This window comes from Entelurus aequoreus, linkage group LG09 (genome assembly GCF_033978785.1).
Source record: "Entelurus aequoreus isolate RoL-2023_Sb linkage group LG09, RoL_Eaeq_v1.1, whole genome shotgun sequence".
NCBI classification, from domain to species: Eukaryota; Metazoa; Chordata; class Actinopteri; order Syngnathiformes; family Syngnathidae; genus Entelurus; species Entelurus aequoreus.
The window spans coordinates 54,239,967-54,245,768 of NC_084739.1; the positions used below are offsets into that span (position 1 = coordinate 54,239,967).

The 5,802-nt window shown below is 44.2% G+C and overlaps 1 pseudogene; it reads right to left on the reverse strand.

Annotated features, from left to right (window-relative positions):
• Window positions 1–602: 602 nt before the first annotated feature.
• On the reverse strand, window positions 603–5,260 carry LOC133657511 (uncharacterized protein K02A2.6-like; annotated as a pseudogene).
• Between the last annotated feature and the right edge of the window lie 542 nt (window positions 5,261–5,802).

Sequence of the window (5,802 nt, forward strand, 5' to 3'; positions counted from 1 at the left end):
TATATATATATATATATATATATATATATTTTTTTTTTTTTTTTTTTTAATAAAAAGTTTCTCTTGGCCACGAGAAACTTTCTCGTGGCCACGAGAAAGCATTGGATGCGTGCTGATGGTTTGGTGTGTGTTAAAATGGCAGTTTAGGAGTTAATATGGCTGTATTTCCAATTAGGACTTTCCCCCATGTGTGTTGTGGCAAAATGTGAATGCTTGATTAGTAGGTGTGAGACAAACACTTTATCTTCCTGGTTATTGTAACGCTACGTGTTTGACATTATTTAAGACGTTATCATGCCCGGTAAAGGACAGTTTTCCTCTTCTGTGGCTGTGGGGGGTGGGCGTGGCTTGCGGACCTGCAGTGAAGCGGAGTGTGTCAGTTAGTCCGATGTTGATGTGATCAAACTTCTTTCTTGCTTGGAAGATACACACACAATTGTAACTGTTATTTCTTCCTGCAAATAATAAATATGTACAACGTTGTTATGTCTTCCTATAACAATGATGCAGCAGGCACAGATAGATCGTTAACCTTTTATTGTAGCTTACTACTCCGAACATACAGCCGTGTTCCCGCTCTCCAGGAGTATATTATTGTGATGACAACATTACCCATAATTCCCCGCGTCCCTCACAACTACGGCAGCCCTAGTAGCTCCAAATACATAACATCTCCTCCCCTCTTACAACAGATGTCCCTTTTAGAAAACAACAGAAATAATCAGCTACTATTTCAAAGAACGTAAACATACACATTCAACTTATTTCTGGTATCTAAGATTATCTCAACACGTGACTTAACACAACCAACTAATGTCACAACCTTATCTTTTTCTTTAAACCACACCTAACAGGTATATGTTTTAACTCTAACTCAGGGATGAGGGTAGACTGCCTCTATCCCTCAACTGATCCCAAGGGGATTATTCTGCCCCTGATGGTCTGGGATAGTTGCTAACTATTCTAAAGATTCAAGCGTGTAGGGGGTCGCCGCTCTCTTTTAGGATACCTGCTCTCTGCAGGGGCATCAGTCTTATTGTCCACTGACGGAAAACCGTCTTTAGGGCTCAACTGCACATGTGTCTCAGTCTCATCTGGAGTCACACTTGCAGCTGGAACAGATGTATCTGGCACTGGATGTCTTACTTGGGTGTGGAGAGGAACTGAAGGGTTGGTCACTGCATCTGTCTGATCTTTCGAGGACAGCTCTGCTGACACTGGTGACGCAGACAGGAGCTGATCAGCATGTCTCCTCCAGACACTGTCACCTGTCTGAACGGAGTAGGAGACTGGTCCAGTCTGAGCAAGGATAGTAGCAGGAACCCATTTAGGTTCTCCACTGTAGTTCCTCGCTAACACAGTCTCGCCTGCTGTGAAGACTCTGTTCTTCGCCTGTCGTTCCCTGCGTTGTATCTGTTTTTCCTGTTGGCCTCGAACTGTGTCTTTTACTGCTGAGGGCTTCAACAGGTCAAAGGTCGTACGCAGGTCTCTCTTGAACATTAGGCTTGCAGGAGATGCCTTTGTAGTGCTGTGAGGAGTGTTTCTGTAGTTCAGCAGAAAAGTATGTAGTCTTTGGTGTAATGTTCCTTGTCCTTGTGATGCTTTCAGTGCACGTTTCAGAGTCTGAACGAACCTTTCAGCAAGGCCATTTGTGGCAGGATGGTAAGGAGCGGAGGTGACATGCTGCACTCCATTTGCTTGTAGAAATGCAGACATTTCATGCGACACCAGCTGAGGTCCGTTGTCAGAGACTAACTGAACCGGAGATCCAAACCGGCAGAACATCTCTCCTAGCCTTTCGATGGTCCTTTCTGTGGTGGTAGATCTCATTATCGCCACCTCAGGCCATTTGCTGTGTGCGTCAATAGCAACCAGAAACATTCTGTCTTCCACTGGCCCTGCGAAGTCAATGTGGACCCGCTGCCATGGTTCTTGGGGATATTCCCACGGATGCAGGGGAGCTAATGGTGGGTTATTTCTGGTTTTGTGGCAAGCTGAACAAGATGTAGCCATTTCCTCGATTTGTTTGTCCATGCCTGGCCACCAAAAATAGCTTCTCGCTATTTCTTTCATCTTGACTATTCCACTATGTCCTGCATGAAGCTGTTGCAACATTTTTTCTCGAAGTGACAGTGGAATGATCACTCGCCTCCCCCATAGCAGGCATCCCGACTGGACAGAAAGCTCCAACCTCCTTCCCATATAAGGTTTCAGGCGCACAGTGTCACCAGCAGGTCGACCTTTAACAACAATGTCCATGACCTCTGACAGCTCTGGGTCGTTGCGAGTCACTTTTTTGATCTGCACTGCTGAAACAGGTGCCTTTTCCACCTCTCTAAAGTAAAAAATGTCCTCCGTTTTTGAATCGGGCTTTGTGACTGGAAGAGGAAGTCTGGATAACCCGTCAGCGTTGCAATGGGAGTCTGACTTACGATATTTGATGTCGTAAGCGTGAGCAGATAGCAGCAGAGCCCACCTCTGCAGTCTTGATGCAGCGAGAGATGGTATCCCACTGTGTGGTCCCAGGATGGTCGTGAGAGGTCGATGGTCCGTTAGGAGAGTGAACTTCCTCCCATATAAATACTGGTGGAATTTCCTCACCCCGAAAACAATGCTCAGTGCCTCTCTTTCTATTTGAGCATAGTTGGACTCTGCCTTGTTCAACGTTCTGGAGGCGAAAGCGATCGGTTTTTCCTCACCATTTGGCAGTATGTGAGATAACACTGCCCCCACTCCATATGGGGATGCATCACAAGCTAGCTGAATTTGGAGTGATGGGTTGAAGTGAGTCAGCACCTCTGATGTGGTTAACGCCCCCTTGGCTTTCTCAAAAGCCTCCTGACAGCTGGCTGTCCATTTCCATGTCTTGTCCTGGCGTAACAACTCATGCAGTGGCTGTAGCAGTGATGCTAGATTAGGAATAAAACGTCCGTAATAGTTCAATAATCCTAAAAAGGATCGCAGCTGGCTGATGTTTTGAGGTGGAGGTGCCTCCACGATGGCTGTGACTTTGGATGGTGCTGTATGAAGTCCTTTAGCATCAATCACATGTCCAAGGTATTCCACAGATGATTGAAAGAAATCACATTTTTTTTTTGCGAACTCTTAGTCCATACTCTCTCAATCTTTGAAGTGTAGCATCCAAGTTATGCAGGTGATCTTCATCATTTGCTCCTGTACACAGGATGTCATCCAAATAGCACTGCACTCCTGCTAGACCACAGAGTATCTGGTCCATAGCTCGCTGGAACAGAGCCGGGGCAGAAGTGATACCAAAAGGCAGTCTGCAGTATCTGAAAAGCCCTTTGTGTGTGTTAATAGTCAGCATCTCACGTGACTGTTCATCCACCTGCATCTGCAGGTACGCCTGATTGAGATCTATTTTGCTGAACTTTTGACCTCCACTCAGCCCAGCAAATAAGTCATCGATCAGGGGAAGTGGGTACTGTTCTGCTATTAAGGCAGGGTTGACTGTCACCTTAAAGTCTCCACATGTCCGGATTCCACCATTTTTCTTTTGCACTGGAACGATGGGTGTAGCCCACTCACTAGTCGTTACAGGCTCCAAGACTCCATTTTTGACCAAAGCATCCAAATCAGTTTCCACCTTTGATCTGATGGCGTACGGCACTGGTCTCGCTCTCAAAAACACAGGTTTAGTGTCAGGTTTGACATGTAGCTTTACTGTAATATTTTCCATGCAGCCCAGTTCATCACGAAAGACCTCTTTATGCTTTTCCAGTATCATCTGAAGCTGTGTAGAACTGTCTGACATTTTTCTCACCTCTTGCCAGTTGAGATGGATCGCCTTTAACCACACCCGACCCATTATGGCGGCGTAGTCTCCCTGGGTGATGTAGACTGGAAGTCTCACAGTCTGATCGTTACACTGCACCAGTACATCGGTCATTCCTTTCATGTGCACCGTGTGTCCAGTGTATGCTCTGAAAACAGTGTCTGCAGGACGTAGAGGGAGATGTCTCATGTGTTTCCTGTAGATTTTATAAGACACTAATGATGCCCTCGATCCAGTGTCTATTTGCATCTTTATGGAATGTCCTTCCAACTTGGCTTTGGCCCAGAAACCATCCGAGCTCTCACCCACATTCATTACCCGTATTGTATTCACTGTGGTAGACATGTCCTCCTCAGAAGAATCACTGTTACTCTCCTTTTCATATTTGACTGTGTGAACCTGTCTTTTCTTCTTGTAATGTGCACTTTTCACTTTATTTCCAGTCTTTGAGCCATCCTCTTTGCTCTTTTTATATCTGCACGCCCGCTCCACATGGCCTCTTTTCCCACATTTATGGCAATCCATATCCTTGCACCAACATGCAGATGCAAGATGGCCAGATTTACCACAGCGAAAGCATGGCCCTTGCACATCTTGGTTGATGCTGAGTTTGTGCACTTTCACATGCAGCTGCTGTGCTTCTCTAGATGCCATTTCCATAGACACACTTATATTAATGGCCTTTTCAAGAGTCAGATCACTTTCTGTAAGCAATCTTTTTTGTGCTGCTTCATTTGCCAGTCCACATACAAGCCTGTCTCTTAACGCATCACTCAGTGTGTCACCAAACTCACAGTGTTCGGCCAGTTTACGTAAAGCTGCCATGAACATGGTGACAGACTCACCCTCTTCCTGATGTCGCCGGTGAAATCTGAATCTTTCGGCGATTACCAGAGGTTTGGGGGAGAAATGTTTGGTCAAAATGTCCACAATGTTTTTATACGTTTTACTCCCTGGTTTCTCTGGCTGTAGGATGCTCCGAAGCAGGGTAAATGTCTTCGGGCCGATCACACTCAGAAAAGTAGGTACGATCTTGCCATCATCAATTCCATTTGCTGCGACAAAATAGTCAAAGCGCTCCGTGTATGAGCTCCATTGCTCGACATTCTCATCAAAGGGGCCAATCGAGCCGATAACTCCAGCCATCTTACTGGTCGTCTTACCGCTAATGGCGCTCCGTTTTTGACTTTGGTCGGTGTCGCTGGTCTCCGGTCCCCTCTTCTCTCAGCAGGAATAGTCGGAATGCCGGCGGACACCTGCGCTAGCATTAGCGTTAGCTCGGGGCTCCCGTGAGACAAGGAAAACTTCTCCTCTTCTTAACACTGACAACACGCGTCGGTTCACTCGTCCTCGTCGCCACTTTTGTTATGTCTTCCTATAACAATGATGCAGCAGGCACAGATAGATCGTTAACCTTTTATTGTAGCTTACTACTCCGAACATACAGCCGTGTTCCCGCTCTCCAGGAGTATATTATTGTGATGACAACATTACCCATAATTCCCCGCGTCCCTCACAACTACGGCAGCCCTAGTAGCTCCAAATACATAACAAACGTGTTTGGATGTATTCATTTATGTAAAATTGTCATTAAATGTAATATTGCCTGACAAAAAGTGATACGACGTACGTAATATTTTGATATTTACACATCGCATATTTACACACGCGCATCTGACTAGAATACCCTTATGTGCATTACATATATCAACATCAACTACCTACTGTACTGTTTACTTGTTGAAATACCCTTTTTAGAACAAATATCTACCCACATAATTTATATGTGTATATATAATATATATATATATATATGTGTATGTATGTATGTGTATACATATATATATATATATATATATATATATATATATATATATATATATATATATATATATATATATATATATATATATATATGTATATGTATGTGTATCTATATATATATGTATGTGTATCTATTTATATATATATATATATATATATCTATATATATATGTATGTGCATC